This window comes from Trachymyrmex cornetzi, unplaced genomic scaffold, assembly GCF_001594075.2.
Source record: "Trachymyrmex cornetzi isolate Tcor2-1 unplaced genomic scaffold, Tcor1.1 scaffold1093, whole genome shotgun sequence".
Classification (NCBI taxonomy): Eukaryota; Metazoa; Arthropoda; class Insecta; order Hymenoptera; family Formicidae; genus Trachymyrmex; species Trachymyrmex cornetzi.
This window is the reverse complement of record NW_017295646.1, coordinates 591,365-602,938: the sequence shown is the minus strand read 5'-3', so window position 1 is coordinate 602,938 and position 11,574 is coordinate 591,365. Positions and strand designations below refer to the sequence as shown.

General features: G+C 36.9%; 1 long non-coding RNA gene across 1 annotated transcript in view; it reads left to right on the top strand.

Annotated features, from left to right (window-relative positions):
- Positions 1-6: 6 nt before the first annotated feature.
- Positions 7-11,574, top strand: part of LOC108761501 (uncharacterized) — a 27,734-nt gene continuing 16,166 nt past the window's right edge. The window contains exon 1 of the long non-coding RNA XR_001940124.1: positions 7-890. This is a non-coding gene — a long non-coding RNA (uncharacterized LOC108761501). The remainder of the gene's footprint in view (positions 891-11,574) is intronic.

The following is an 11,574-nucleotide window of genomic DNA, read 5'->3' as shown; positions in this document are numbered from 1 at the left end:
CCGGACACGAACGCGTCGACGGGCCTGTCTCCCCCGAGGAAGGGACCGTCGCGCGCAACGCGATCAATTTTCGTTGCGGCGCGCGGGCGGCTTAGACCGTAGTAGAACGGACGCGAGACGAAATGACGAGGCAACCGAGGTACCGATAACCGGCCGGATAATGTTGTCGCAGAGCAAGTTTTACGCTCTCTTCATCCACTACACGTTCGTGTAGCGCGACACGGGGCGGGTCCTTGCCGCTGCGGTGAAGAATAGAGAAGGAGAAGGAGGTGGAGGAGAAGGAAGAAGCAGAAGAAGAAGAAGAACACGAGGGGAAGGAAAAGGTCCTGTCACATCAGTGAGGGAGAATAGAAACGAAAGTGAAGCGAGAGATACGGAGAAGGGATATTAATCATTCGAAACTAAAGAGATAGCGCCTCGTACCAGCCGTCGTGCGTGGTCGCCATCGTCGCTCGAAGGCTGAAGGAAAAGAAGCAAGAAAAAGGAATAAAAAAGACGGAATTCGTGGCGTAACCGAAGGGAACGGAGAGGGGCCGTACACGCGTGTATACACGGCGGCACGCGTATATGCACGCAGGTGGAGGGACATCGCGCGCGCGAGGCGGAATTTTAACGCCATATGTCTCTCGTCGGTCGTTCTTCTTCTGCATCGTCGGTGTGAAAGTGTATATCTTAAGTGTGTCGTCTCACGGTGCTCGGTTGTGCTACCCTTACATCTCGAGCAAGGCCCGCGGAGGTATCCCAGAACCCGCCCCCGCCCCCGCGCCCTCCCTCTCTCTCCGCTCTCGACGTCGCAGTGCCTCTCTTCTCTCCATATCGCTACGTTGCGCTTCTCTTTTACGTTCCCAGCGGTGACTATCTACGCTGGAGAGTGTTCGACCTCCTCAACCGTAAGTGTCAACTCGAGTGTACGTCATGTGTGCCTCCACCTAGGCAACAACAAGACCGTGACAACCGAAACTCACCTCGTTCTTTTCTTATATCTTTCTGCATCTTCCCGACATATCTCTTTCTCTGTTCTCTCTCTCTCTCTCTCTCTCTCTCTCTCTCTCTCTCTCTCTCTCTCTCTCTCTCTCGTTCGACTTTCGGAGCTAGAGGTCGATTGTGTGTATCTTGAAACCAGGTGAAAGTTATAAAGTGAGCAAATTCACTAGGTGTTGATCAATGATATTCTAGTAATGAATATTCTAGTTCAGAATTTATTCACTTTTGTAATTTTCATCTCATTCCAAGATGCACAACTGTTTAAACAGTTCGCTTCCACGTAATTCGTTCCACGAATCGTCAAAGTGACTTGTTCAAACTTGGCTTGTCGCATTCCTTTTGTCAAAGTTTCGAGTGTTAAGCGTAATTGAGAGACTATTGCATTTCTCTAAACAATTAAAGAAATTTGTTGCAGATACCGTGAGAAAGTTTGACCTATTCTGTTTTTTCACGTGAATATTTTGCCATTTGGAGACTAGCTGTTTTTTTTAATCCTGCTGGTCAAAACGTAGCTCATTTTTTTTATTACTAATATTTTATTTTAAAATGTTTTTCTAAAATTTTCTAATTTCATCTATTAATGGAAGACCTTTTTATGAAAATTATCTTATTTTTTTAGAATATTTTTAATCATATTGGCCCGAATAAACAATACGGTTGTATAATAAATTTGAACTAATGGGATTCAAAGTCACATCGCGCGATTGTTCGCCTTGAGATGAATGATGTGAAGAAATCTGTGGTATATATCAAATTACGTTGAATTACGTGGTTGCGCACAAACTTTGACAAATTTCCGGCGAACGATTTTCAGAATTCTGCGAAGAAATTGTAATTTTTATAAAAATCTAATATGTGACATTTCCATTGTACTCGATTATTGTGGTGATTATCTTGTTCTACATCATAAGTAATGACTTGTTATTTATACGAGTTCCGATAATCTTCAAAATCTAAGATAATCAAATATATAGTGTCGGCTATATGATGTTGCATACGATAAACTGTTTGACATTCTTTAGGACTACGGGCTTAGCTACCGTAAATATAACACACGTAAGCAAGTCGTAGAAGCATACGGGGGCGTATATTATAATGATACATATTAATAAGATAATAGCTGGCACGTAACGTGGGAGTAGTGATATATCCATAAAAGCACAACTGATACATTTAAAATAGTGCAAATCCACGAGTTTGGCATTCGATGTCAGTAAGAATATAGCAAACTCTATTGGTGGTTTCTGACTGGAGAACAGAAGTGATCAAGAATAGAATTTCCAGACATTAAATCAGAGCTCCACTGACGGTGAATTAAATAACCAGATTAGCGATTTTTTTTTGGCTTAGCATTACTTATATCAACGTGACATTTTGGCCTTAGTACTTTAACCTTTGAGAAAATGTTGAAAAATGATAAATTTACATTTGAGCGAAAGAAAGTGCTATTTAATAAAGCTACTATTATTATTATTTCTAAAAAAAAAATGGCAATTTACTTTTAAACTCTATAAGATTCACTCGTTTTGAGCCTATATTACTATTTGTATTATTGTTCTAAAAAAAATATGACGTGACACTTGCAATGCAATTTTTTTTCATTCTAAAGATTTACTTTGTTTAAACGTGATGGTAAAAATATGTTAGATATTGGCGTTATAGGGAAAAGTTTTCCTGGGTCTGACTATAAGAGAGTTTCGCCACGATGCAGCGATGATCGAAGTGAAACGTGTCAGCCGCTACGTCTGACCAGTCGTTGATTCGACCACTTCCATTGGTGCGTGCGACGCGGCGCTCGCGACGCGCGACGTTCCGTGTAGCTGCTCGACGGGCCGCGTCGTCGGCTGCGTCGGCTGCGTCGACTCGCGGTGCACGTCGCCGTTTACATCGGTAACGAGGTCTCGCGATTATGAGGGGCGATAGATCTGGCAATCGAATTGCCAAGGTGGATGCCAAGCAGGACCCCGCGTATGTTGCCGCGCATACATTTAGCGCGAGACGCGCGCGGCCCTGTCGTGCCTGCCATTCCCGATATATCGATCGACGCTGCCGCGGTCAGGGATCGGCCTCATCGGCCCCGCGCGCGCGACGAGCTCGTGGGTGACGGTGATCGGCACGAGGACTATGCCTAATATTCATAGGCTGGTATATTTATAGTCGATTCTCTTATATTTTAGACAATGGTAAATACGGTCTTAAGATATTATGAACCAATCAGAAAGTTGTATTAGTATCTTAAAACATTACTTACTTACCACACGCAAAAAATATTTTGCTGCTCCAGCTAGAATTATACCTATTTTTTGTATCTGATAGAAAATTATGTATTATACGCATAGAATTTATAGCACAAATTTAAATTCTAGCTCTGTCATCTATATGATTAGATGCAATACATATCCAATATCGCAGTATATTTGCTAGAAATTTATCTATTTTAGCTATTTTTCGTACTTGGATAATTTTCGCTATAACTGCAAGATCACTTTTTTGAGTGAATAGTCTTAAAATAAGAAGATTATAAATACCGCCCACACACACATAGTCCGTTTTTAATCCAAGACTGTCTTAAGTAATGTCTTAACTCTCAAATATCACACTGGTGCGAATTCACTGGTGCATCAGCTAAATCATCTGTATTCACCAGCTGATGTCATTTTTAAAATCTTTGGAGTGGAATTTAATTCTAAAAAGTGACAAAAAGTGATAATTGAGCCAGTGTTGAAAAAAAATGACTAAATTGTCAATTTTTCAGAGTAAGATTTTATTCTTTAAAAAGACCCTACGATCGATAATACTAATCAGTGATATTGAATAAGTAATACTGACAGTGTGTATTAATATTTTTACAATCTTACACGATCAGTATTATTAACAATATATTTCATTTTAGTTTTACGTCATTTATTACACTGCGATATACCGTGACATGAATCCTAATAAAGTGATATTGATGCTTGAGAATCAAAATCCAGATCACCGTCAGTATTCTACGTCAATCCATCGATATTAACCACATACACGATCAGTAATATTATCAGTACTGTTAATATTGACAGCATTATTGACCGTTTAAGGACTTTAGAATTAGATTTCACTCCAAAGATTTTAGAGAGTTATTTTTTTTAAATTCTTTTCAAAACCTTAATTTTCATCATCAAAATAATTTTTTTTCATGATGAAAATTAAGGATTCTTAAATATAAAAGTCGACTATGAATACCTGCCTATGTCCTACGCCAGGATATACTACGGACAGTAAAAGTAACAAGTACAAATGATCCATTCTATTTATAGATGCACCTTTTTATGTATGGTTTATACACGGAAAGAATGGTTTTGCTGAAATATTGTATTTAATATCTGAATGTAAATCAATCCATTTCTGTGATCAATTTCAAAATAAATGACACTTATATTAACGTATATACTCTTAGTAAATAATAATGTAAATTTAAGTCATATTTAACATATTTTCTCTCTTAAATTGTTTCATTGTTTTAGTTAAAATGATGACATATATATTAAGTAGGATCAGTAGTAAAAAAAAAAAATCTATGGAAATAATTAAAAATAATTCAAATCGGATATAATTTGACATTATGAATTTAACAATGTAAGACGCTCAAACTGGTTGTTATAGAATTTCAAAACTTTTCGCAGCATTGTTCGACATGCTTAAGTTTTCTACATAGTTATTTTGGTGATTCAACAAAATTATTTTCGGATTTGTATTTAACGAAATTTTTATATAGTTCAGAAAATTCTTTTTGTGTGCCACCAAAATTGAAATCTATTTTTATATATAATCTAAATTAGTCGTATGAATTAACAATAGTCAGAAAATATAAAAATATAAAAATGTAAAAGAATAATCTTAGATTTCAATTTCTCGATGACGCACGGGAAGGTTTGCTGAAATATTAAAAAAATTAACTATAGATATATAGATCAGGAAATAGTTTTGACCATCACATTACTTAGATAAAAAATTTAAGCATAATAAGCAATGCTGCGAAAAGTTTTGATATTCTTGAATAATTATTTTAATAGTTCAACAAATTATTTCCTTTTATATTTAATTAAATTTTTAGATCAACAAAATCGTTCTTTTTATGTATTAATATTCATACAAATTTTCTAAATGCCACGTGTAATGCTACTTAACGATACCTTGAAAATTTTTAATTAAACTGGAAATTACAAGACTCGCGTAAAAATATTATAAAATTGTGCTATTTATACCTTTCAAAATTCACACCTTTAATCAATGCATCATTCTTACAAGATTTAACTTCGCCTAATCCCTTGGGGAAATTATAGAGGACCTTGTCCTCGACACAAATTCACGTGACCTTTGTGAAATTTTAAAAATTGGAACGGGTGCAGTGTTATTGGACATCAAGCCCCGCTTTGATTGAATATGATCAAAGCTTCTTAATTAAAGGTCTTTGTGCCCAATAATATTTTTGCTTTCTTCACTTATTTGTACATAGAAAATTTTAATTAACGACGCGCGGAACATATTACTGTACGGTAACGTTACAAGGACAACAAAGTCAGTTAACGTCAATTCGATTGGCACAATCGATCGCGTCGCGATTACGGCAATGATTGTGACATGTCTGCTAGCTGGTGACCTTCCTCCGCGCGAAAATTGTCGGTCAATACGAGCTGCACGATCCGCTTAAGAGCCGCGCGATGGTATCGATCACCACCGTGCCGTGCACGACGACGCCTCGGAGGACTTTCTCCTGCGAGGAAACGTGCGAGTCGCGCATTTGTGTTGTAACGATATACATTTTTCTCCAACAGCAGACCACAGCCGCCCATCACTTTCGCTCCCAAGTCGCTCACGCGCGAGTGACGCGAGTTTCTTTTTATTATCTCGCGCGCGATCGCTAGTTTCCTGCCGGACGTCTCAAAGTAGGGAAAAAGAGCACATCAGCATCTGTTAAGCGATTTGCGTTCCGATACCCACGCGGTTTTTCCCTCCAAGGGCATCTCATTATCTGATGTTTAAAGTGTATTAAAAAGAGGATCTTTCTAAGAATTTTAATTTCATTAGCGTGGAATTAGTTTTGTGCGAAGATGATAAAATGTTACGACGAATAATATTCTCCTGTCTGCACAAGAAAATGAAATCTATTTTCAGATATATTTAAGAATTCTTCTCTCTCTCTCTCTCTCTCTCTCTCTCTCCCCCCCCCCTCATTACCGAAGTTTGCGACAGATTTGGAATATTTTGCGAAATGCCATTTTTCTTCTCGAAGTAAGCTAAAGTTTAATTAAATTGGGTTTAAACGCCATAATCGTTTAATAAGGGTGTCACAATGATGGCGTCTTTGTCTCGCGGCATACTTGAATTTATAGCGGTTCGATTCGCCGTGTAATCATGCGTGAGCAGACGTAACTTACGTCATCGTCCATTGAAGGCGACACAGAGGCGCGAGAGCGCGCGTCAACCCTCGGCTCCTTTGTGTGACCCAACGGCACGGATATCGACGTAACCCCCCCCCCCCCCCACACACACACACACACACACACACACACACACACACACACGTGTACACGGGGGCGAAACGCCAGGCGGATTCCTCGATTCCGCGCATACTCGCGTGCCGTTTCGCATTCCGCGCGTATAAATGTACGAAACGGGGCGAAACGGCAGAATAATTGATACGCCGCGCCGGCCGCGAGATAGTTCCTCGAGATCCCTTAAAGTTTGATAAATCATCCCTCGGCATAAATAAACGATCGATAGGGCGTAATGTCAAGGGTCGCGTCATATACCCCGCGCGCGATCACCGATCCGTATTAAAATAGGATTCAGTTCCGCGTTGAAGAGCGGCATGCTCCGAGAGAAAAAGGGGAGTACTTATCGGGATAACGCGCCCTGACTAACCGTTCCTCTTTTAACGCATCGAACGCGGCGTAGGAAGTGCTCGACGGAGGAGTCCGCATGTAACGTCTTGTGCGATTATATAAAACTGTCCGCTGACATTTTATCAGCTGATATTATTTTTGTTAAAAAAAAAAAAAAAAAAAAAAAAAAAATATGAACGGAAGATTGGTTTCTATACATTACCGAGTGTATGTACACACAGAAAAACATATACTGTACATAAGTAATAATTAATGTTTCAAGTATTTCAAGTTCGTATATCCGTAAATCTATCATAAATTAAAATAAACTTACAACAATTATAAACTCTCTAATTTAAAAACAAATAATGAACAAGAATTAAAAGGTTAATGAGAATATAGCGTGTTCATAATGTGCAGATTCGTTTTTAAAAGATTTTAGAACCTTTATTGTATTACAAGCAGGATAATGTCTTCGTAATTGATTCCAAATTGAATTCACTTTAAAGTCCTCCTCAGCAATAAAAATACAGAGAAATCAAAATGACTTACCAATCCATCAAGATAAAATCACTAGCAGATTCCCAAAAATAAAGTAGCGCCTACTTCCAAATTACACATTATTATAAAACTGAAAATCTAATAAAGTAATAGGGATGTCAAAGTGGCTCACCTGGAATATCAAATTTTTTCAAAATAGTTATGTATTATCATATAAATTAAGAATTCAGGAAACAGATATATAAAATTCGATGATTTGTCAACAGTAATTGTGTTACTACATCGAAATTAAACAGGAACATTATTTTCTGTTAAATATGGCAGAATGAAGGCGATTTACGAAAATTTATCCTTTCGTTCAGGACTAAAACTCGCTTAATTCCTGATGGGTAGACAGGTCTTTTAAAAGTGCGCGCGCGCAGAAAAAAGGGTGCAGCAGCAGCAGCAGGAGGAGGAGGAAAAGGAGGAGGAAAGGGGTTGGGAGAGAAGAGGGACAGGTTTTACGGGGCGAACGAACGCAACAGGTGCGCTACGCTTCCCTTCATCCGCGTCGTCCTCGAGTACAAGTGTACTCAGACGAGTACAAGCGCACCCGGGAAATAGAGTTGCACCAGTTCCCTGTACGTCGATAATCCTCCGTCTCCCCTTAAAGTCACTTCTGGCCAATTTGAAACAGTTGTGCTTCGTGTCATATCTTTCTATCCCGACCAACTATTTATAAAGGATACAATGCGTATTAGGATGTTAGATATATCTTCACCTCTGCGTCTGCCGGTCAGTGAATGAGTTTGAATGTTTAGGCGATATTATTATATAATTTCAAAGTGACATCTCTGTGCTAAATTTACTCTCTAAATCTTTTGGAGTGAAATCTCACTCCAAAAGACTGAAAATTTAGTCAATCTTGAATAAGAGTTGCAGATTTTCGCTCTTTAGAGGAGTGAGAGTTCATTCTTTTGGAGTAAGATTTCGTTCTTTTAAAGCGAAGATCACTCTGAGGAATGACGTCTCATTCCAGAAAAAAGGAATGAGATTTTATTCCTTTGGAGTGAATCTTACTTTAAAAAAGTGAAAATCTGTCATTCTTGTTCAAAAGTAAAAAGTCTGGCTCAATTTTCACTCCAAAAGATTTAGAGAGCATTTTCAGTATAAAAATATAACGATTTGACGAATCCGTAACGCCGATTATGGACTAATGCTCGTTTTTACCAATGTAGATTAACTATAATTTCAGTTCAACTTGTGCTTCATCTTTTTCTAATTCTTGAAACTAGAAAAAGATGAAGATTAAAACTAAACTACATTTGTAGAAACGGGCATAAATTGGATTAATTCCGACATTTTTTATCTTGAGAAGGAGGGGGGGGAGGGGGGTTAATAAAAATTTTAATTATAGGAATCAGATGATAAAGCGTAGATGTAATCTCTACATATTAGGATATTAATATAATTTAATACACTCTGAACACGTGTTATAAGAACATAATCCCTTTTTGTATGAAATAATCGGCTTTAGTGGGTCAAAGAGAAAAATAGACACATAGAGATAAGTAGAAAGAGAGTAAGAGAGACAAGATGAAGAAAAAGAAATAGGTTACGAGGTGCTAAAGTAATGTACTATGCGGGCTGTTTTCTAAACCGTGAAATTCCTCGTTATCTGCTATTATTCTGCACTCAGCACAAGTCTATATTGTATCAAACATTTAGAGAGTTTAAAGTGCCATCATTTGTCAGTGCAACCGAAGATTTATCTCGGTCATTATCATAAATCAGGTATTCATTTATAAACATGAATCCGCAGCTATAACTCGCGTTTCTTATAATCCTCTGCATCACGATATTATTTACGATAAAGCAACAAAAAAGAAGCACCAATGGAACCCACAAACTGCATAACATCAATATTATAGGTACTTACAATTAATTATTTTTCTTCAATCTCGAAGTAATATTTATATTAAAAGTAGAGCACAATTATTCTTAACTTTTTTTAAAGTGCAAAGAATTAATCTTTTCGCTTGTGTGTTCATTAAAAGAAAACATCCTAATTAGGTTAGCTTTCAACTTTAACGTTAAGAACATTCTCTCTTTATCCTGATGATTTTTCTGTTTTAACTCTGTATCTGCATTTAATTAATTAACTTCATTGTGTTTTCTCTACTTGGCGAGATTACGACAACGTGTTCCGTCTCGTGATTAGAAACGGAATGACGAAATGCAGATTTCGTGCGTGAAAGAATTAAAGGCGCGGGGATGGTAATCCGCCGCGGGAGGGGATGGATTCTTGGAAGCGCAATGCCGAGCCGAACCGTCAAGAAAGTCAAGCGGGCAGGCAAGCGGGCAATCGATCGATTGCCCTCGCACGAACGCATGGCCCTGTTTTGCGCTATACTTCGCGTCGCGGTATACTTCGTCTTTTGTGGGTCGCGTCAGTGCAGAACGTCGCGAATGTAACGATATCCAACATGTACGGACTTGGTTTCCACTTCGCTGGCACGTAACGTCCGCTCGTTCAACACAATGCTACAATATAACAACCGAGTCTCTACTGCATTTTAAGATATATCCTCGTAACAGATTACTCGCTATAGAGATTTTCATATCTCGCGTGTTCACGCGATAGCATGAAATATTTTCCTTCCCTTCTTTCGTGTTCTTTTACGCCTCGTCTTCCCTTCTTGTTTTTACGGAGCCTAAAATAGAAATTAATAAAACGCTAATACTAACACTATTTCATAGTTTCGTACGAAAGAATATTTGATATATCGCGTTTAATGCGCTGCAGGCTTTCGTTTGTTTGTCTGATCATAAATAGCCATCACTACTTGGCGACCGTAATTGCTTGACGTAAATACGATGTTTCGCCGCGATCGACCAAATATTTCCATAGAAAATATGAGATTCTATTTGTTATCATTGCGTATCTTGAAAATATATGTAATAAAGTCATTTAAATTGTACGTAAAATTATAACGAATTCAATTGAACGCATATATTTAGTACTGTTGCACATTATAGTCGTTGTTTTTTAACACGAATTGATCATGTAAAAATGTATTTAAAATAAATATAAAAACGGGTTAAATCGTAAATTTCTTAATACATTTTATTAAACACTATTATGGAAAATATGTATTTTATAATGCGAGATATTTGCATTTCACTCTTATACTCATTAAATCAGTGTACAACAGTTTTGATATACTCACTGCGTATTATTAATTTACATCCAACTGTATTCGCTATTAGATAAACTTATTTGTTTATATTTAATTGATAAATTAAATATAAATAGATAAATTGATTTAAATATATTTTATTTAAAAATATATATATATACATCATGTATTTTGATACATATTTTATAGATTGCGATTGAAATATTTGTTTTATCATATTTTTGATAAGTGTGTTATTTGTAATTAAAAGTATTGCAAAGTAATTAATTGCATACATTGTAAGAATTATATTTAACTTATTATTCATAAGAGAACTCCAAGTATTTTGTATTTATTCAAAAATGAAAACATTTACCAGTAGATTAACTTTAATCTTAGTTTAACTTTTTTTTATCTTTCTTTAGTTCTAAGAATTAGGAAAGATAAAGAATAAATTAAATCGAAATTAAATTACAGTACAATACGTTGACAGAAATGGATATAAGAATAAATGTATAGACATGTTCCTGGAATGCATTTATACTTGGATTTTCCCACGCATCGGTTTCTTGTGGTGAATCAAGCATTTCATCGAAATCGTATAAATTGGACGAATCATTTAATCGATCTAAATAACGCCGGGCACAGTCAACATTATCACTGTCGCCACGTCAAACACGTCGACGCAAAGTAATTTTCCTTCACTGACATTCTCTCATTCTGATCGGCTGGCTCTGTAACTATCTTCTCTATTGCATATAAAACATTTACAGAGTATCGACATTTCACGCGTGTAATTGAATCATTAGGAATTATGCAAAAATTTGCCGACGAAATTACAATTTGCGCAATATAACGCGTCACTAAAAATAAAGGAGATTTATTTTTTTAATAATTTGTAAAATTTTCTAACATGGAAATGCTTTATTTCACTAATATCCAATTTCACTAATATATGATAGGATAGTTAATTAATTAATTATCAAGGGCAAAATTAAGTAGGGTAACTCCGGTATATAGGGGAGACCGGGGCTGGTTGTCGTACGGGGTTGATTGTCAAAATGCTT